Raw genomic sequence first — 22,559 nt, forward strand, 5'->3', positions numbered from 1 at the left:
TAGGTCAGTATAGTGTGTGTGTGTGTGTGTGTGTGTGTGTGTGTGTGTGTGTGTGTGTGTGTGTGTGAATGGATCCTGAGGTCTTGTGCATGCTAGCGAACTGCTCTACCACTAAGCTATGCCCAACCCCTGGAGGAAGAGCTCTGGATTAAAAAAAAAATTGTCAGCTGTGGGACTTGAACTCAGTGCCTGGGTGCTGTCCCTGAGCTCTTTTGCTCAAGAATAGTGCTCAATCACTTTGAGTCACAATGCTACTTCCAGTTTCCTAATGGTTATTTGGAGACAAAAGTGTCATGGACTTTCCTGCTAAGGATGGCTTTGAACCTCAGATGTCAGATTGCAGCCTATTTTTTTTGTTGTTGTTGCTGTTGGTGGTGGTGGTGGTGGGCTTGAATTCTGGGCCTGGGCTTTGTCCCTCAGCTCTTCAGCTCAAAGTGAGCACTCTACCACTTGAGCCACAGCCCCACTTCTGGTTTTCTGGAGGTTAACTGGAGATAAGAGTCTCACAGCCTGGCTGGCTTTGAACTGTCATCCTCAGATCTTAGCCTCTTGAGTAGCTAGGATTACAAATGTGAGCCACCAGCACCCAGCAGAACCCTTGATTTTATTTTATCAGTGGTGATACTCTGTTAAAGGATTTTAATTAGAGAGTGATCATCATGTGTTTTAGGTTTTAAAATGATTACTGACTCATGTACAATGAGTTGGCAAGATGGAAAGAATTGAATCAGAGAGACTAGATATTGAAGGTAGGCTAGTGATAGGGGTAACTCTAAAGATGGAGAAATGGAAGTGCTTGAGAGGCTGACTAAAGGACTTAATGGCTATTTGGATTATGAGGAACGAAGGGCTGGGAAGAGACCAGAGGATTCCTGCTTGGCTTGAGTCATTGGCTGACCCAACTCAGTTAGTCCATGTGAAAGTGCTTCAGGAGGGTTAAAAGGGGGGGGGGGGGAAGAACAGGGCACCTGTGGCTCATGCCTGGCTATGCAGGAGGCTGAGATCTGAGGATCCTAGTTTGAAGCTAACCCAGGCAGGAAAGTCTAGGAGGCGCATATCCAATTAACCACAAAACAAACAAGACAAAACAAAGAAACCCCCAGGAGGGCTGGGAAGGTGGCTCAGTGGTAGAGCGCTTGCCTTGCATGCATGCGGCCCTGGGTTCGATTCCTCAGCACCCCATAAGCAAAAAGAAAAAAGCCGGAAGTGGCGCTGTGGCTCAAGTGGTAGAGCGCTAGCCTTGAGCTGAAGAGCTGAGGGACAGTGCCCAGGCCCAGAGTTCAGGCCCCACAACCGGACCCAAAAAGAAAGAAAGAAAGAAACCCCAGGAGAGGGGAAGAAGGGGGGAGAGGGAGAAGGAAAGGGAGAGAGATCTTGGCATCATCAGTGGCTCACACCTGTAATCCTAGCTACTCAGAAGGCTAAGAGGTGAGGATCAAGGTTTAAAGTCAGCTCAGGCAGGAAAGTCCATGAGACTCTCATCTCTAGGTAACCAAAAAGCTGGAAGTGGTTCAGCACTAGCTTTAAGTAAAAAAGCTCTGGGACAACCCCAGGACCAGATTCCCCCCTCCCTCCCTCCCGCCCCGCCCCCTGTGCCCCTCAAAAACATAAAAAAAAAAAGAGGAGCGTGCGATCAGGTCGCGTGTTCCAGCTTGCAAATACGGAAAACCGAGGCACGAGGTAGCTGCAGATGGAGTCAAGTCTCCTGAAGCTCGACTCTCACTTTTAACGCGGGTGAAACCACTGACGGAATCCACTAAAACCCTCACCGCCCCATCCCGGCCCCGCCCCTGCCCATCCCGCACTCTCCCAGTCCAGGCCCGGCCCGGCCCGGCCCCGCCCCGCTCCGCCCCGCCCCGCAGGCTCACCGTGTCCACGCACTGAGTTCCAATAAAGTTATTGCAATTGACAGCGGTTGCTAAGGAAGTAGGTCGCCGAGCCGGGTTGCTAAGGAAGTGAGCGGCCGAGGTCTCTCCCCATCCGGGGCAGCGGGGAATGGCTGAGCCTGGGGTTTGCCGCTGCCGCCCCCGCCGCCGCCGCCGCCGCCGCCGCCGCCCGCTCTCGGCTCCGGCCGCAGGTGAGTCGCGTCCCCCCGCCCCCTCCGCCCAGTGCTCCCCGGACGCGGCTGGGTTTGGGCCGCTTGGCGTTTTCGCGGTGGCTCCCGCCGCCGCCAGGCTTTGCCGTTCTGCCTGCCTGCCAGTCCGAGCATCTTCAGCCCTGCCTCCGGGCATCCTCCAGCGATCCAGACGGCCTCACCCCTGTCTCCCCCCAGAACCAGTCTCCCGCGGTGTGTGTGTGTGGGGGGGGAGGCTGCCGCTCATGTTCAGGGCCCCAGCTCGGAAGGAAGCCTGGGGAGCAAGTACCTGGGGTCCAAACCTTTGCGCTGTCCCTGACTTGCCGTGTGACCTTGGGCAAGCCCCTTCCTGTCCGTGGCCTCAGTTGACCTGTTTGTCCAAACACTTGCTGCTCGACGGGGTTAAGAGGCTGAGTCAAGAAGGTGAGAGCGTCCAAAGAGAAGAATTGTTCGGGCACCCTAGCATGGGGGCCTAGAGTCCTGTTCGAAGTCTTGAGTGTCCAGGTTACAGACTGTGTCTCCCACTTAGTAACTGTAACTGTGTGGCCTTGGGCAAGTTAATCTCTTTGAGTCGTCTTTTCCTCTCCTATAATATGAGATAATTGACTGTGGGAATCCAGGGAGACTGGCTATGTCAACTTGCTTGTCACATGGTAAGTGCTTAGCAAGCTATTGTGAGGTGCCTGGGTTGGGATGGGCAAGGCTCTCGGGGAGATGACATTGGGATTGGTAGGATTTAGGGGTGTGGTTTGCCAACTCATGGATATTTCTGCCATTGCTGCCATCCTCCTGCCCCCAGTTTAACAAACTCCCTTCTGCTGAGAGCAAGGAAGGTCGTTGACTTCTGCAAGTAGACTTGGGGGGAGGCCCTGAGATCAAATCTTGGTTGGTGGTGTTGTAATCTGACTTGTTACTTGTGCCTAGTTGATCATTTCTGCAGACAACAAGAAAACAAAAAGTATCTGTATATATTGGAAAGTACTTAAAGCATTAAGGACTATTTACAAGTACATGATTAAAGCCGGGCGCTGGTGGCTCACGCCTAGTAATCCTAGCTACTCAGGAGGCTGAGATCTGAGGATCGCGGTTCAAAGCCAGCCCGGGCAGGAGAGACCGTGAGACTCCTATCTCCAATAAACCACCAGAAAACCGGAAGTGGCGCTGTAGCTCAAGTGGTAGAGCGCTTGCCTTGAGCTGAAGAGCTGAGGGACAGTGCCCAAGCCCAGAGTTCAAGCCCCACGACCGACAAAAAAAAAAAAACAAAAAAACCCAAAACAAAACAAGTACATGATTAAGAAGCTCATTTCAGGTATATTATCTACTTAATCTTGACATGGACTGTATGAGGCATCTGATAATCACCCCCATTTTGCAGATGAGGAAACTGAGAAAAGTGAATGACTTGTCTATGACTCTTAGGTTTATGGTGTAATGGAACTAGATATATTTCCTAGAAAAGCCTGAAGTTTATCCTCCACTACCTGATCCTTCTGCTTTCTCAATAGTAGCTAGTGCCAGGTCATAAGGGTATTCTTTGGTTACTCCTAACTGCTTAGCTTAGAAGCTTATTCCATATGGCATGCAGATGATCTCATATATATAAAGCTTCTTTTATTTATTGTCAGTCATGGGACTTGAACTCAGAGCCTTGGCACTGGCTACCTAGTGCTTTACCATGGCACCACCTCTGGTTTTCTGTTGGTTAATTGGAGATGAGTCTGATGGACTTTCCTGCCCCTATTGACTTTGTTTTTGTTTTTTGGGTCCGGTCGTGGGGCCTGAACTCTGGGCCTGAACTCTGGGCCTGGGCGCTGTCCCTCAGCTCTTCAGCTCAAGGCTAGCGCTCTACCACTTGAGCCACAGCGCCACTTCTGGCTTTTTTCTTTTTGCTTATGTGGTGCTGGGGAATCGAACCCAGGGCCTCAGGCATGCAAGGCAAGCCCTCTACCACTGAGCCACCTTCCCAGCCCCCCCCCCTATTGACTTTGAATCGGGATCCTCAGATCTCAGCCTCCTGAGTAGCTAGGATTACAGGTATGAGCCACAAGCACCCAGCTTAAAGCTTCCTTTGAATAGGTACCATGCAAAGTGTTCATCTCAGAAAAGAACTGGAATCTTTCCTTTCCTTTCCTTTCCTTTCCTTTCCTTTCCATTCCTTTTCCTTTCTTTCCTTTTCTTTCCTTTTCCTTTCTTTCCTTTTTGTCGGTTGTGGGGTCTGAACTCTGGGCCTGGGCACTGTCCCTTAGCGCTTCAGCTCAAGGCTTGTGCTCTACCACTTGAGCCACAGCACCACTTCTGGCTTTTTGTGCTTATGTAGTGTTGAGGAATAGAACCTAGGGTCTCATGTGCAAGGCAAGCACTCTACCACTGAGCTACCGTCCTAGCCCTCTCTCTGTCTCTCACTCTGTATTTTTTTGTCGCCCCCCCCAGTCCTGGGTGTGAATTTTGGGCCTGAGCGCTGTCCCTGAGCTGCTTTTGCTCAAGGCTAGCACTCTTCCACTTGAGCCTCAGCACCACTTCCGGCTTTTTCAGTATAAGCCACCAGTGTCTAGCTTGATCTCTTTAAAATTAAGGATGAGCTGGGCATTGGTGGCTCACACCTATAATCCTACCTACTCAGGAGGCTGAAATCTGAGGATGGAGGTTCAAAGCCAGTCTGGGCAGAAAAGTCCTTGTGAGACTCTTATCTCAATTAACCACTTAAAAGGGGAAGAGGAGCTAAGGCTCGAAATGGTAAAATGCTAACCTTGAGTAAAAGAGCTCAGGGACAGTGTCCAGACCCAGAGTTCAAGCTCCACAACTGACAAAAATAAATTAATAAAAACTAAAAAAATAGGGGCTTGGAAGTTGGCTCAGTGGTAGAGCGCTTGCCTTGCATGCATGAGGCCTTGGGTTCCATTCCTCAGCACCACATAAACAAAAAGAAAAAAGCTGGAAGTGGCGCTGTGGCTCAAGTGGTAGAGTGCTAGCCTTGAGCTGAAGAGCTGAGGGACAGCACTCAGGCCCAGAGTTCAGGCCCCACGACTGGACCCCCCCAAAAAAACAAAAAAATAAAAATAAAATGAAGGATAAAGCCAGGTACCAGTAGCTTATGCCTAGCTACTCAGGAAGCTGAGATTTGAGGATTGCAGTTCAAAGCCAGCCAGGCAGGAATGTCTGTGAGACTCTTATCTCCAGTGAATCACCAAAAAGCTGGAGGTATAGCTCAAGTAGTAGAGTGCCAGCTTTGAGAGAGAGAGAGAGAAAAAAAAAAAACCCTAAAGAATAGTACCCAGGGAGGGTGAAATGCTTGGTAAGAAATGTACGCATTATCCTGCCCATGTAATTGTAACCCCTCTGTACAGTATGTTCACAAATAAAATAAAATAAAATTAAAAAAAAAAAGAATAGTACCCAGGTCCTGAGTCCCAACACCAAAAATTTAACAAAAACAAAAACAAAAAAAATTAAATGAGTGATGTAGGCTAGATGTTATTAGCAGGTCATCTCAGTGCTGTTTTGCAGTTGGGGCTAAAAGCATGCAATTAGGTTGCTGGGATAAAAATCTCGGTCCTGCCACTTACAAACTGTGTGCCACTGAACAATTGACTTCACCTTCTGTGCTGTGTAATGATAAAGTTTTTTTTTTTTTAATTTTTTTTGCAAGTCCTGGGGGGGCTTGGACAGTATTCCTGAGCTTCTTTTGTTCAAGGCTAGCACTCTACCACTTGAGCCACAGCACCACTTCTGCCTTTTTCTATTTATGTGGCACTGAGGAATTGAACCCAGGGCTTCATGCATGCTAAGCACGCACTCTACCAATAAGCTGCATTTCCAGTCCCTTTTAAATATTTTTAATATATATGTAGGGATAATAATGGTACCTGTCATGTAAGACTATTGTGAAGATTGATTTGCTTCTAATCCACATAAAGCACCTTAGTATGTTTGGTAAACGTTAGTTGTCATTACTTGTATTTAACAAAGCACCTTTATTTTCTGTGTGTGGCAAATGAGTAAAGTCCATGATGTTAATACCAGGTCTGTCATCCTTACAAGGTCAATGCAAGCATGACACAGTAGTCATCATTGCATTATGTAAATGTTGGTGTTGTTATAGTGTTGTTCCAGGAACCCACACAGCCATGCCAGATGGGCTGTGAAGTGAAAGCTGATGGGAAGATGCCAGGGTTGGTAGCTCAATATCCAGTTCAGCAAATGTTTATTAAATTCCCCATGCCAGGAACATGGAAAATGTCTTGCTCCATAGCCTTCAAGAAATCCAGAGCATAATATGAAAATTAATGGTAGTTGACTTTTTTTTTTTTTGAGATGGGGTAGGGGGCTCATGCTGTGATCAATAAACTAGCCTTGAATTGCAAAGCTCAAATGATTCTCCTGCCTCAGCCTCAGCCTCAGTAATTTTTTTTTTTTTTTTTTTTGGGTCCGGTCGTGGGGCCTGAACTCTGGGCCTGGGCGCTGTCACTCAGCTCTTCAGCTCAAGGCTAGCGCTCTACCACTTGAGCCACAGCGCCACTTCGGCTTTTTTTTTTCTTTTTGCTTATGTGATGCTGAGGAATCGAACCCAGGGCCTTGAGCATGCAAGGCAAGCGCTCTACCACTGAGCCACCTTCCCAGCCCTTTTTCTTATCAAGCATTGTTGCCTCCTCCTTTGTTTCCCCTTCCCATCCCTTCCCATCGCTCCCCCATCCCCTACCCCTGCCCCCCCAGTAATTTTTTTTCCTGGTCCTGCAGCTTGAACTCAGGTCCTAGCTCTGTCTCTGAGCCTCTCAGTGCTCAAGGCTAGTGCTCTACCACTTGAGCCACACACCACTTCCAGCTTTTTCTGTTTATCTGGTACTGAGGAATCGAATCCAGGGCTTCATATATGCTAGACAGGCACTTTGCAACTGAGCCACATTCCCAGCCCTCAGTAATATATATATAGTCATGAGGCTTGAACTCTGGGCCTGCATGCTGTCTCTGAGTTCTTCAGCTCAAGGCTAGCACTCTACCACTTGAGCCACAGGGCCACTTCTGGTTTTCTGGTGTTTAATTGGAGATGAGAGTCTCTTGGACTTTCCTGCCCTGGTTGGCTTTGAAGAGTGGTCCTTAGATCTCAGTGGGGCCCAGCTTCAGTGATTTTTAAAAAAAAATTAATTAATTTGTGTACTGGGGCTCGAACTTGGCCTCTTACTTGCTTGACTTGATTGCTTGGCACTCTGCTACTTGAGTCCTCATGCCTGTATTTTTGCTGGTTAATTTGGAGACATAGTTTCATAGACTTTTCCATTCAGCCAGGCTTTGAATTGTAATCTTCCAGATCATGGCCTCTTGCATAGCCACAGTTACAGGTGTGAACCTTTGTTGCCTGGCTTGAGTTTGACTTTATTAAGTGATTTATACCTTGTTTTTGCCTGGCCACAAGTAAAAGTGATTTAAATCTTTTCTATTGATTTCTGAGATTTTTGCTTGTTTGAAGATCCTCAGGTTGTTCCTGTGCCTTTTTTTTTTTTTTTTTTTTAATTTGAGACAAGGTCTTTCTATGTAATCTAGGCTGGCTTCAAACTCTTTTTTTTTTGGGGGGGGGGGGTCCGGTCGTGGGGCCTGAACTCTGGGCCTGGGCGCTGTCCCTCAGCTCTTCAGCTCAAGGCTAGTGCTCTACTACTTGAGACACAGCGCCACTTCCGGCTTTTTTTCTTTTTGTTTATGTGGTGCTGAGGAATTGAACCCAGGGCCTCATGCATGCAAAGCAAGCGCTCTACCACTGAGCCACCTTCCCAGCTCTCAAACTTTTATCTTAAGTGTGTAGGCCTCCTGAATGCTGGTATTAGAGGTGTGAGCCACATTTTTACTCACCAATTTGTAGGTGCTGAGAAAGAGCCTTCTCTTATTGTAGTTGACAATACAGGGCTCTCCTGCTGCTTTCAAAAAAAATGTTTGAAGACTAGAAGCCTTTAAGTTTAAATGTCAGCTCTGCTAGCAAAGTTTGTTCCCAGCCACTCATATGTTCACACACTCTCTGCCACTTCTTTGTGCCTTTACATACTTGGTATTATCCTTTGAGGAAGATAAGTTAGATATTAAGATCTCCACCATAAGCCGGGCGCTGGTGGCTCACACCTGTAATCCTAGCTACTCGGGAGGCTGAGATCTGAGGATCCCGATTCAAAGCCAGCCCCGACAGGAAACTCATTGAGACTCTTTTTTTTTGGGGGGGGGTCCGGTCATGGGGCCTGAACTCTGGGCCTGGGCGCTGTCCCTCAGCTCTTCAGCTCAAGGCTAGCACTCTACCACTTGAGCCACAGCATCACTTCTGGCTTTTTCTTTTTGCTTATGTGGTGCTGAGGAATCGAACCCAGGGCCTCATGCATGCAAGGCAAGTGCTCTACCACTGAGCCACCTTCCCAGCCCCTCATTGAGACTCTTATCTCCAATTAACCACCAGAAAACCAGAAGTGGCTCTGTGGCTCAAGTGGTAGAACACTTGAGCTGAGGAGCTCAGGGACAGCACCCAGGCCCTGTGTTCAAGCCCCATGACTGACCAAAAAAAAAAAGCGGACAGATGAACAGTCAATCTGAATAGGAATTAATACGTGAAAAAAACCCAACATTAGTAAGGCATAGTTACCTCTTCAGGGCACTGAGTCCACTGCTTCTTTAATAGGGTAATCTAAAAATTTAGCCACTGGCTGCAGGAAGGGGACCAGTATTTAAGCCAGAAGGAACAGCAAGGGTAAAGTTGAGATGTGGGAACAAGTATGGTGAGTTCCAGGAATTGCAAGAAGGCTGGGTGGGAGAGTAAGGGAGAGGGTAAGGAAGTGGGTACTTACGTGGTTAGGTGGGAATGGAATGGTCTTACATCATATATGACCTGAGTAAGGAGTTGAGATTCTACTCTAAAGGCTGTATGAAACTAGTGAAGGCTTTTGGGAAGGGGTGTGACTAGGTGGTACTGGTGTTTGAACTCAGGGCCTGGAGCTTGCTAAGGAAGTGCTTTATCATTTGAGCCATGCCCCCATCCCTTTTTTTGCTATATTTTATAGGTAGGGTCTTGCAGTTTTTAAATATCACCTTTTGTTTGTTTGCTTGAACTCCAGGTCTTGGACTCTTGATTGGCCTTTTCTGCTGACACTGGAACAGTGCCTCCAGTTCCACAGGGTTTTGCATTTTTGCACAGGGCTGGTCTCAGACCACTATCCTCCAAACTACTTTCTCTCATGTAGCTAGAACTACAGGTGTGTGCCTGCTTATTAATTTAAATTGGGGTCTTGCTACTTTCTTGTTTGGGCTGGCCTTAAACTTCAATCCTTCCCATCTCCACCGCTGGAGATTCACACCTATCCCTAGATTTTGCTACTAGAAAAAATAAATAAAGCAAAAAAAGAAAAGGGTGGGGGCGGGGACATAGCCCAAATGATAGAGTACTTCCCTAGCAAGTGTGAGGTTCTGAGTTCAGACTTCAATACTGCCAATATGAATGAATAAAATATAATAAAATTAAGAGCTGCCGGCACCGGTGGCTCACGTCTGTAATCCTAGCTACTCAGGAGGCTAAGATCTGAAGATCGAGGTTCAAAGCTAGCCTGGGCAGGAAAGTCTGTGAGACCCTTATCTCCAATTAACCACCAGAAAACCAGACGTGGTACTATGACTCAAGTAGTAGTGTGTGTATATATATATATATATATACATATATATATATATATATATATTAAAACAAGAGCCCTTGCCTAGCATGAATGGGGCTCTGGGTTCAAACTCCAGCACTGGAAAAAAATTTTTTTTACTCTAATCTCTATGTGGCCAGTGGATTTTAGAGGACATTGGTGTAGTACCCATAGACCAGTTAGGAGGTTTGGTGAATGCAATGATGGTGGCCTTTTAGGGTGGTGGCAGTGAGGGTGGTGAAAGGATGGATTAGGCTTATGTTTTGGAAGTAGGACCAGCAGGATTGGGGATGAGGTGGGATTAAGGGTGACTCCTAGGTTAAGGAGTTAAGTGTGTTAGAAGTGCCATCTGCCTTTGAAACAATGAGAGAACTTTTCGATGAGGTACCCTGTGGGGAAGAATCATCTGTGGTCTCTTTGCTCTGAGGTCCACGTGTGCACATCTTTCCTTAGACTCTGTGGGGAAGGATCCCAGCTTCTGCTGAAGGAGATAGTGGGTGGATCTCAGCAAGCCCTCTGTGGACATTAGAAGCCCTATTTTTCTTCCAGGCTGCTCTGATGGCTTGGGGAGTGGTGGTGTGGACTTCGCTGGGGCAGCTCCATCTGTCTTGTGCTGTTGGCCTGGCTCTCCTGACGTGGGATTTGCCTGATAGAGGTTAGAAGGAGGCTGGCCAGCTCTGCTAGCTAAGTTCATTCCCAGTAACTCACATGGCCATGCTCTCCCTGCCAAAACCCTTCCTTCCTGGCCACTGAATGGAGGTCTAAAGTTTCAGAGTTGGTTTTTTTTTTTTTTTTTTGACTTAGGAATCCCTTGAAAAGCTGTTGTGATCTGCCAGAATTCCTAGAGGGTCATTGAATGGAGGATTTCTTCTGAGCAAGGGAATTTAAGCCTCACTTTCATATTTTCTAATAACTGCACTTGCAAATTTGGTATTACAGCATTGTGAGTGGTGGGATTAATACATTTACCATGATCACTCGTACAGCTGTTTAGAGAGCTCTTCCCTGAGCATTGACTAATTCTAGTCAGTCGAGATCATGTGTTATCTATCCCTAGTCAACAGAAGATGACATTGGGGTGCACAGAAGCCATTCTTTTTTACCAGCAGTATTATGCACCTACCAGGTACTGGGGTTAGATAGATCTTAACTTTCTTCAGTGTGTGTTGCTTGGCAGAGGTACCTGTGTCCCTGGAATCTAGGCTTAGATTAAAAACCAACCAAACAAACATGGTTTTCATTTTACCAAGATGTTCAGTAAAGTTCAAAATACACTTAGCTAAGCAAATCTATGGCTTGACAGTACAGTAAAAGTAATATTATTCACTGAGTCAGCACTATCTGTTCTAAGCACTTTGCTCATGCTGTCTCATTTAGTCCTCAAAAACCTGTGTGCAGGCAGGTACCCTTCATCCTCACTCCAGAAGAGGAAGGAGAGGTCTTTCTTCTCTTCTTCCTTCCCTTTCTTTCCTCCTTTCTTCTCCCCCACCCCCCTTTTTTTTTTTTTTGTCAATTGTGGGGCTTGAACTCTGGGCCTAGGTACTGTCTCTCAGCTCTTCAGCTCAAGTAAGTGCTCTACCACTTGAGCCGCAGCACCACTTCTGGTTTTCTGGTGGTTAATTGGAAATGAGTCTCACGGACTTTCCTGCCCAGGATGGCTTTGAACCTTGATCCTCAGATCTCAGCCTCCTGAGTAGCTAGGATTACAGGTGTGAGCCCTAGGCGCCCTGCCCTTTTTTCCTTCCTCTCTTCTCTCCTCTTTTTCCTCCCCTTTTGTTACCACTGACCTATACCCCAAGCCCCATCTATTTTTCAGCTAGGCAGTGGCCACCTGCCTGAGGTTTTAGTCAAGTCCTTTCTCCTCTCTTCCTGGGTAATTTATTTGAAATGCTGAATAAAAAAGTGACTTCAAGGAGTACTTGAGGAAATCAAGGAAAACCCTTGACCCCTTGGTGGAAATTACTCGTCTGTTGCTTGAGTATTGAGATCATAGATATGGACTTGGTGAGATACAAACTACTTCTCACACTTCGGAGTGGTATAACTCCACTGGAGTTATAATTGGAGATAAGAGTCTCATGGACATTCCTGCCTGGGCTGGCTTTGAACCCCGATCCTCATATCTTAGCTTCCTGATTACAGGTGTGAGCCACCATGCCCAGCTCTCCCTAGTCTTAGAAAGATTTCTTCCTGGGCTGGGAAGGTGGCTCAGTGGTAGAGCGCTTGCCTTGCATGCCAGAGGCCCTGGGTTCGATTCCTCAGCACCACATACGCAAAAAGAAAAAAGCCGGAAGTGGCGCTGTGGCTCAAGTGGTAGAGCGCTAGCCTTGAGCTGAAGAGCTGAGGGACAGCACCCAGGCCCAGAGTTCAGGCCCCACGACCGGACCCAAAAACAAACAAACAAACAAACAAAAAAAAAGATTTCTTCCTGGGGCTGGGAATATGGCATAGTGGTAGAGTGCTCAGTACCACATAAACAGAAAAAGCTGAAAGTGGTACTGTGGCTCAAGTGGTAGAGTATGAGCCCTGGGCAAAAGAAGTTCAGGGACAGTGCCCAAGCCCTGACTCAAGTCCCAGAACTGGCCAAAAAAAAAAAAAGAAAAAAGAAAGAAAGATTTCTTCATGGAAACCTGTGCCATTACATTAAAACCTGGCTTGAAAAAAAGCAGTGGAACCTGGGTGGAGGCAAGATTTAGCAGCAATTTTGCTATTTGCTATGTGGCAAGTAAGTCAACCTTCAGGGACCTCCTTGATTGTCTTTATCTCTTTGTGTGTTCAAGTGTGTAGATACGGGTCTAGATTTCTGTCTCTGTCTAGACGTCTGTCTGTCTGTCTTATCTACCTACCTACTTACCTACCTTCTTTGAAGGAAGTGCTTTCCAAAGTCCTACCAGCCCTGCCCCAAATACAGATCCCTGAGTTGGGTGTTTTGTTCTCCCTTGGTGACTGCTTGCTGGGCTTTCTTCCAAGTCCTCTGGGTGGGGCTCTTGGGGTGTGTTTCTTGGCAGTGGGGAGTCTGTTCATGTTACCAGCTTCACACATCTGCACTGCAGCTTGGATGTTCCTCTTTAAGGCTCAGTTAATCATGGTGACACTTTGTGTCTCCCCATTTTGTCACACATTGCAGACATTGAGCTCTTCACCACAGGCAGATCTATCTTTAGTATGCTGATTTAAATCCTAATTTGCATTAAAGAGTAAGCCAGTGATAATGGTGGTGGGAGTGATTTATTTTTAAAAGTTTTTCTAGATATTTGCAGTTCTTACATTTTCTTTCTTTCCTTCCTTCCTTCTTTATTTCTCCTTCCTTCCTTCTTTCTTTCTCCTTCCTTCCTTCCTTCCTTCCTTCCTTCCTTCCGGCTAGCACTCTACCACTTGAGCCACAGCGCCACTTCCGGCTTTTTCTGTTTATGTGGTGCTGAGGAATCGAACCCAGGGCCTCATGCATGCAAGGCAAGCAGTCTACCACTAAGCTACCTTCCCAGTACTTCTTACATTTTCTTATACTTGACACAGTATGTAGATTGAAATGAGTCCATGTGAAATGGGAGATGGTTGGTATTTTGGCCCATGTTGTGGGCCTTCATATGACCTTCAGCAGTGGCTTCTGGAAGGGTTTGCTGGGGCCTTTGTGGGCAACAGAAACTAAAAACCCACAGCATAATCTAAAGCAGCTCAGTGGATTGCAGTAATCATTACTTTATGACTTATTTAAAAAAACAAAAACAAAAACAAAAAAACTAGCTGGTAAGTCGTAAACGACCCCAATCAATAAGATAAAATGTCAGCTTAAGTTACTTAAGATAACCACCAGAAGATAGTCTTTGGTGGAAATAGTTACTGTTTTTGTTTTTCCTTCTTTGATTCTTCAGTTGTAAGCCTTTTGAAAAATAGAATCCCAGGTGACAAAAAGAAACCTAATGCTGGGCACCAGTGGCTCACGCCTGTAATCCTAGCTACTCAGGAGGCTTAGATGTGAGGATCATGGTTCATAGCCAGCCAGGGCAGGAAAGTCCGTGAAACTCTTATCTCTAATAAACTACCAGAAAACTGGAAGTGACGCTGTAGCTCAAGTGGTAGAGCGCTAGCCTTGGGCTGAAGAACGCAGGGACAGTGGTCAGGCCAGAGTTCAAGCCCCACGACCAACAACAACAACAAAAAGAAACCTAATTATTACCTGATTTATGTCATTATAGCCCCCTCTGTAATCACCTTGATAACCATATATATATATATAAACATAAATATAGGAAAAATATATGTATATAATATATATACATATATGTATATATATATGTATATATTTTTTTTGGCCAGCCCTGGGGCTTGAATTCTGGGCCTGGGCACTGTCCCTGAGCTTCTTGTTTTTTGGGTCCCGTCGATGAGCCTGAACTCTGGGCCTGGGCGCTATCCCTCAGCTCTTCAGCTCAAGGCTAGCGCTCTACCACTTGAGCCACAGTGCCACTTCCGTCTTTTTTCTTATGTGGTGCTGAGGAATCAAACCCAGGGCCTCAAGCATGCAAGGCAAGCGCTCTACCACTGAGCCACCTTCCCAGCCCTGTCCCTGAGCTTCTTTTGCTCAAGGCAAGCACTCTACCACTTGAGCCACAGCACAGTACCATATTGTATGTGGTACTGAGGAATCGAACCCAGGGCTTTATGCATGCGAGGCAAGCATTCTACCAGTAAGCCACATTCCCAGCCCCTAAAAGATTTTAAATTAAAAAAAAAATAGAATTTCCTCCATCTGATTATTTTAAAAATGTGATTTTCTTGAGAAAAAAGGAAAATACTGAAAGGGTTATATTAAGTAAGATTCATCTTGCATCCCAGCACCCACTAATAACCTGTTACCATTTTACTGCCCAAGTGCAAATATATTCCGAAATACTTTTTCTGGTACTAGGGCTTGAACTCAGGGCCTGGTGCTGTCCCTTAACTCATTTGCTCAAGGTTGTCACTCCGTCACAGCTCAACTTCCAGTTTTTGGTGGTTATCTGGAGATGAGACTTTACCGATAAGAGACTCAGATTTTTCTGCCTGGATTTCTGAACCATGATCTTCAGATCTCAGCCTCCTGAGTAGGTAGGATTACAGGTGGGAGCCATAGTATCAAGCTTCTAAAGACTTTCATTTTACAGAAGACTGTTCTTAACCTATTTTGCCATTGTTGTCAGGCTATTTCCAGCATTTAAATATTATAAATAATGATTCAGAGAACATTTGTTGTTGATGGTTTTTGTGTAATTATAAAGATTTGTGTAGGGCTGGGAATGTGGCTTGGTGGTAGAGTGCTTGCCTAGCGTGCCTGAAGCCCTGAGTTTGATTCCTCAGACTCACATCCGTAGAAAAAGCCAGAAGTGGTACTGTGGCTGAAGTGGTAGAGTGCTAGCTTTGAGCAAAAGAAGCTCGGGGATGGTGCCCAGGTCCTGAGTTCAGTCCCCAGGACTGGCAAAAACAAACAAACAAACAAAAAAACACAACAACAACAAAAAAGAGGTTTGTGTAAACCTTTGTATTGTCTGATGATTCTTTTGTTTTCTAGTTTGGTGCTGGTTCTGAGGCTTGAACTCAGGTCCTAGAGACCATCCCTGAGCTTTTGCGCTGAAGGCTAATGCTTTACCACTTTGAGCCATTTTTGGCTTCTTTTTTTTTTTTTTTTTTGTCTGTTTTAGGGCTTGAACTCTGGGCCTAGGTACTGTCTCTCAGCTCTTCAGCTCAAGTAAGTGCTCTACCACTTGGGCCACAACACCACTTCCAGTTTTCTGGTGGTTAATTAGAGATGAGTCTCACGGACTTTCCTGCCTGGGCTGGCTTTGAACCACGATCCTCAGATCTCAGCCTCTGGGGTAGCTAGGATTTCAGACATAAGCCACCAATGTTTCTGCTGCTAGGTTCCTTTTCTGAGAGAAACCAAGCCCCAGGCCAAAGGTAAGCTACAGTGTCTAGCTAGAAATTAATAATATGAAACTGGGGTTCTAGGTACCACATATGGTGAAGGGCAAAGAAAGGCTTAGTACATGGGACAGGCATACAATAGAAGCCCAGCTCTTTTTTTTTTTTTTTTTTTTTTTGTCGGTCGTGAGGTCTGAACTCTGGGCCTGGGTGCTGTCCCTCAGCTCTTCAGCTCAAGCCTAGTGCTCTGCTGGGTGTTGTTGGCTCAGGCCTCTGATCCTAACTATGCAGGAGGCTGAGATCTGAGAGTCATGGTTCAAAGCCAACCCAGGCAGGAAGTCTTTGAGACTCACATCTCCAATAAACCACCAGAAAACTGGAAGTGGCGCTGTGGCTCAAGTAGTAAAGGGCTCGCCTTGAGCTGATAGAGCTGAAGGATGGTGCCCAGGCCCAGAGTTGAAGCCTACAACTAGTGCTCTACCACTTGAGCCACAACACCACTTCTGGTTTTCTGGTAGTTAATTGGGAAGAAGATTCTCATGGACTTTCCTGCCCAGGCTGGCTTTGAACTGGGATCCTCAGATCTCAGCCTCCTGAGTAGATTGGATTACAGGTGTGAGCCACCAGTGCCTGACTCTGATACATTTCTTTTTATAATAATTTATGTTAAAAGAAAGTGTATTTGAAGAAAAACCTGACTAAAGAATAGAACAAGTGGGGTGGATATGGAAAAAGTCATCAGGGGACAATTGATTGGATTTTGCTGATATGGAAAAAAGGCCATGAGACTTTGTACCCAGGTAGACAGCTTATTGGATTTTTGTTTTTTGTTTTCTTTGCGGAGGGGGGGGGCAGTATTTTTTTGTTGTTGGCTTGTTTCTTTCTCCTTGAGGTTGGATTTCACTCTTGTCAATGCTGGTTTTGAACAAGCAGGTTCAAGCAGTTTTCCTACCTTTTTCTTCTGAGTAGCTAGCACTTTAGACATGTACCACTGCACCCAGCCTTGATGTGAATATAATTAGCATTGTCTAATTGTATACTTTAAAGTGATTAAAAGGGTAGCTAGGCATGGTTGCACACACCTATAATCCCAACTTCTACGAGACTGTGGAGTGAGCCTTGCTTGAGACCTGGAGTTTGAGATTAGCCTGGGCAGCAGAGTAAAACCCTTGTCTCAAGAGAAAGCTAAAAAAGATTGAGAGGGCAAATTTTATATATTGTGGAGTTTCTTTTTTTATCATTATTATTATGTATTTACTTATTTATTTTTTGGTCATAGGGCTTGAACTCTGGGCCTGGGCACTGTCCCTCAGCTCTTCAGCTCAAGGTGAGCTCTCTACCACTTTGAGCCACAGCGCCACTTCTGGTTTTCTGGTGGTTTATTGGAGATAAAGTCTCATGGACTTTCCTGCCTAGGCTGGCTCTGAACTGCGATCCTTAGATCTTAGCCTACTTAGTAGCTAGGATTACAGGTGAGAGGCACCAGTGCCCCACATTATTATTTTTTGAGACAGGCTCTGAGTAGCCTAGGTTGTCCTTGAACTTATGATTTTCCTACCTAAACCTACCCAGTGCTGGGCTTACAGGCATGTTCTATCATACCTGGCTTGTATAATGTGCTGTGTGTGTTTAATTAGTTAAAAACAGTTTTAATGACCTTGATATTGGTCAGAGAGTGATCCCCCTTCCATTTTGGAAGATCTGTAGCATAAAAGTAGAGTAGTATAATGACCCATGAACCCATTAACACACTCCAGCACTTATTGGCACATCAAAGTCCTTGTTCCAGTCTACTCTACTCCACCCCTGATTATTTTAAAACAGATCCCAGACAGCATATAACTTAATCTGAAAATACTTTTATCTCTAAAAGATAAGAGCCTTCTCTTAGGAGTAAAACATTTTCACAACTAAAAGAATAACAATTCCCTTCACCTAATAGCTAGTGTTCAGATCTTGATGGTCATGCATCTTTTTAAAACTTGGTTTATAATGAATCAAGATCCAAAATGGCTGCAAGTTTCACTTGACTCTCAGCCAGTTGAGTCAGGGTGTAAATTTTTAGTCAAGAAGCAACTTCTTTTCTTTCCTGTATTGGCACATAGAAGGAGAATTTCCTGGCAGAAAGGCTGGTCCAGGTTCATAGCTTAGTGGGGAGTTCAAAGAGGTGCACTGTAGGCAGTAGGGCAGATGGTGCAGCCTGGCAAAGGGGCAGGGTGCTGCCTTCTGTCCAGAAGAAATGTGTGTAGTGTGTAGTATGTAGTGTGTAGTGTGTAGTGTTCTCACCTCTTAGAAATGGAACCTGCCAAATACTCCCACCTGCCCTGAAGGTGTGTGTCCAGGCCTACATTACTGTAGTGCTATTGGCAAAAGTGGGGGAAAGGATCAGAAATCACTCAAAAGGGAACAGGCAGAGTACACTGTGAGACAACCACACTGTGGCACTTAGCCAGGTATTTTTAAAGGGGAGGCGTTTTCTCTAATGTATATATAGTCAGAAGGCACTTTTTTTTTTTTTGCCAGTTCTAGAGCTTGAACTCAGGGCCTGGGCACTGTCCCTGAGCTTCTTTTTGCTCAAGGCTAGCACCCTACCACTTGAGCCATAGTACCATTTCTGGCTTTTTCTGTTTATGTGGTACTGAGGAATGGAACCCAGAGCTTCATGCATGCTAGGCAAGCACTCTACCACTAAGCCACATTCTCAGCCATAGAAGGCACTTTTTTTTTTTGTCCGTCGTGGGACTTGAACTCTGGGCTTGGGCGCTGTCCCTGAGCTCTTCAGGTCAAGGTGAGCACTTACCACTGGAGTCACAGCACTACTTCCGGTTTTCTAGTGGTTAATTGGAAATGAGAGTCTCAGGACTTTCCTGCCCTGGCTGGCTTTGAACTGCGATCCTCAGATCTCAATCTCCTGAGTAGCTAGGATTACAAGTGTGAGCCACCAGTGCCTGGCTAAAACTTCCCTTTAAAAAAATGCCTTTTTGGCTGAGCACCAGTGGCTCATGCCTGTAATCCTAGCTACTCAGGAGGCTGAGATCTGAGGATCGAGGATCAAAGCCAGCCTGAGGCAGGAAAACATGAGTCTCTTCTCTCCAATTAACCACTCGAAAACCGGAAGTGGTGCTGTGGCTCAAGTGGTAGAGCGCTTGACTTGAGTTGAAGAGTTCAGACAGCACCCAGTCCCAGAGTTCAAGCCCCACAACTATCAAAAAAAAAAAAAAAAAAGTGAATTTTCTCTAACACTTCATAGAATAATGTATAGTATACTTCACCTGAGTTGGTTTTTTTCTCCTGAAGTATAGAGGGGGAATAATGCAGGTATATTCATGCTTGTATATATGTCAGATATCTCTTATTAGGGAAGATGTTTTTGTTCACTGTGTACTCTGATGTACAGCTTAAATTGCCTGCCCTCCCTCACTCCTTCCTTCCTTCCTAATACCTTGCCAATGTGTGTTGCCTAGCCTGTTCTCCAACTAAACGTCCTCCTGCATTGGCCTCCCGAAGGCCAGGATTACAGTTTCCCAAATGCTTGCGTAACACCACATTCAGCAATGGTTTTTTTTAAAGTTTTTTAAATTAAAAAAAAATTTTTTGACTCTGGGCCTGGGCACTGCCCCTTAGTTCTTCAGCTCAAGGCTAGCACTCTACCACTTGAGCCAAAGCGCCACTTCTGGCTTTTTCTGTTTATGTGATACTGAGGAATTGAACTAAGGACCTCATGCATGGGAGGCAAGCACTCTACCACTGAGCCACCTTCCCAGCCCTATTTTGTTTTTTTTTTTTTTTGGCCAGACATGGGGCCTGAACTCTGGGTCTGGGTGCTGTCCCTCATCTCTTCAGCTCAAGGCTAGCACTCTACCACTGGAGCCACAGCGCCACTTCTGGCTTTTTCTGTTTATGTGGTGCTGAGGAATCGAACCCAGGGCCTCATGCTTGCAAGGCATGCATTCTACCACTGAGCTACCTTCCCAGCCCCCCTATTTTGGTTTTTTAAATGAGATAAACTTGTTTTTGTTTGTTTGTTTCTTTGTTTGTTTGTTTCTTTCTTTCTTTCTCCTTCCTTCCTTCCTTCCTTCCTTCCTTCCTTCCTTCCTTCCTTTCTCTCTCTCTCTCTCTCTCTCTCTCTCTCTCTCTCTCTTTCTTTCTTTCTTTCTTTCTTTCTTCCCTTCTTTCTTTCTTTCCTGGACTTGGGCTTGTACTGAGGGGCCTGGGTGCTGTCCCTGAGCTTTTCTGCATAAGGATAGTGTTTTGCCACTTGAGCCACAGCTCCACTTTTGGCTTTTTGGTGGTTAATTGGAGACAAGAATCTCTTAGACTTTCCTGAATGGGCTAATTAGACTTTCCTGAACCATGTTAATTAGATTTCAGCTTCCTGAGTAGTTAGGATTATAGATGTGAGCTACCAGCACCTGGCTGTTTTATTTATTTATCAGTATTGGAGCTTGAACTCTGGGCCTTAGCACTATTCCTTAGCTTTTTTTTTTTTTTGGTGCTGGTCCTGGGGCTTGAATTTAGGGCCAAAGTACTGTCCCTGAGATTCTTTTTATCAAGGCTATCACTCTGCCACTTAAGCCATACCTTCACTTTTTGGTGGTTAATTAGAGATAAGAGTCTCATGGACTTTTCTGTCCCTGCTGGCTTTGTGCTACAATATTCAGAGCTCAGCTTTCTGAGTAGCTAAAGTTATGGCCATGAGCTTTGGGTGCCCCCCGAAACCTGTTTTAAAATGTTTTATCTTCCATAATGTGTGACCTTGACCAATTAATTTCTCTGAGCCTCTGAGTCCTATTTTTAAAATGAGGCTAATGTCTGCCTTCCTCATAATGTGATTTTGAGGATTAAAAGTGGACTACTACTTGTTAAGCTTTTGATACACTTTGAGTAAACTATCAGCCACAATAAACTGGAACCTGAGTTGATTCTGAATGGGTGTTGGCCTACAAACTGAATACACTTTTATGAAATTTATGAATGTCACACAATTGAATATCAAAAGGGATTTCTGTCATTTTTCCTTATTAACTGCTTTCTTTGTTTGCCTGTTTGGGCCAAGTTGAATTCATGGCTGGCATTTTGTTGTTGGTTGTGGGGCTTGAACTCCTCAGGGTCTGGGCACTGTCCTTGAGCCTCTTTGTGTTCAGGGTTGTCACACACAGTGCCACTTCTGGTTTTTGAGTGGTTAATGGGAGATAAGTGTTTCACAGGGACTTTTCTTTTGGCTGGCTTAGAACTGTGATCTTCAGATTTCAGCCTCATGAGTAGCTAGGATTATAGGTGTGAGCCACCAGCACCAGACAATGGCTGGCATTTCTCTTTTTTTTTTTTTTTTATTCTGGTCCTGGGCTTGAACTCAGGGCCTGGGCACTGTCCTTGAGCCTCTTTGTGCTCAAGGCAAGCATTCTATCACTTGAGTCACAGCACCACTTCTGGCTTTTTCTGTTTATGTGGTACTGCAGAATCAAACCCAGGGCTTCATGCATGCTAAGCAAGCACTCTCTACCACTAAGCCACATTGCTTATCTGTGACCTTTTTAGGTTTCTTTCCAAGAACTAGCCTACCTTCCTAAGACATAAGCTAAAATCAAGGTGATAGTCTTCTTTCTCAAAGGGAAAAAAGTTTGTTGCTTTTTCTCACCTCAATTAATTTCTTACCTGTCCAAATGTCCAAAGAAAGAAAAACAAACCAAAAAAAAATGCAGTTGCAAGCTTACGCCCCAAAGATCAATACTGCGTGTGTTCTCTCAGTATTTACTGTATGCCTATACTAGGCAAAGTACTCAACATTTAGTAGCTTACTTTTTCCTTAGGACAGTTCTTCAAGGTAGCTGTTATTACTAACTTCTTGTTATAGAAGAAACCAAATTGTGGGCTGGGAAGGTGGCTCAGTGGTAGAGCGCTTGCATTGCATGCATGAGGCCCTGGGTTCGATTCCTCAGCACCACATAAGCAAAAAAAGAAAAAAGCCGGAAGTGGCGCTGTGGCTCAAGTGGTAGAGCCCTAGCCTTGAGCCGAAGAGCTGAGGGACAGTGCCCAGGACCAGAGTTCAGGCCCCATGACCGGACCCCCCTCCCCCCAACAAAAAAAAAGAAGAAACCAACTTGTATTAGTTGTAATCCTAGCACTTGGGAGGCTCAGGGTTTCTGGCAGGTTTGGGCTAAAAGACTGTGCTATAGTGTCTGGTAAGAGCAGAATATGTTTTGTTAGTCTGTCACTTAGTGACTTTGCTCTGAATGCCTTTAGGAGCCGAGCTTGCATGACTTGCCACAATGACATTATGAAGTTCAAAGTGGCTTTCAGTGGACCTTGCAGAGGCTCTTTTGTGAAGCTTCTCCGTGAGGTTGTACTCCTGGAGCCCTCTTCATGAGTGTAAACATTTTTATCATTTTTTACTTATGGACATATGACATGGGAAAATGAGTTTTATTTATTTATTTATTTATTTTTGTTAGTCCTGAGGCTTGAACTGAGAGCCTGGGCACTGTCTCAGAGCTTTTTCACTCAAAGCTAGCACTCTACCACTTTGAGCCACAGTGCCACTTCTGGTGTTCTGGTGGTTAATTGGAAATGAGAGTCTCACAGACTTTCCTGGAGGGGCTAGCTTTGAACCACAATCCTCAGATCTTTACCTCCTGAATAGCTAGGATTGCAGGTGTGAGCCACTGGCTTTCCTGGCTGGAAAAATTAGTTTTAACACATATTTTATTCAATTCCACAAAACTTCACGCTTTTTTTCTTGGTCCTGGTACTGCAGCTTAAACTTGGGGTCCTGGCACTGTCCTTGGGCTTTTTTCTTTTTCTTTCTTTACCGGTCCTGGGGTTTGAACTTAGGGCCTGAGCACTATTCCTGAGCTTCTTTTGCTGAACGCTAGAACTCTACTGCTTGAGCCACAGCGCTACTTCCGGCTTTTTCTGTGTATGTGGTACTGAGGAATTGAACC

General features: G+C 45.4%; 1 protein-coding gene across 1 annotated transcript in view; it reads left to right on the forward strand.

Moving 5' to 3' along the window:
* Window positions 1-1,951: 1,951 nt before the first annotated feature.
* Window positions 1,952-22,559, forward strand: part of Kif3b (kinesin family member 3B) — a 48,222-nt gene continuing 27,614 nt past the window's right edge. The window contains exon 1 of the mRNA XM_070007036.1: window positions 1,952-2,077. The gene's annotated coding sequence lies outside the window, so the exon portion shown is untranslated. The remainder of the gene's footprint in view (window positions 2,078-22,559) is intronic.

Source organism: Dipodomys merriami, unplaced genomic scaffold, assembly GCF_024711535.1.
Source record: "Dipodomys merriami isolate MVZ:Mamm:240054 unplaced genomic scaffold, mDipMer1.0.p SCAF_7, whole genome shotgun sequence".
NCBI classification, from domain to species: Eukaryota; Metazoa; Chordata; class Mammalia; order Rodentia; family Heteromyidae; genus Dipodomys; species Dipodomys merriami.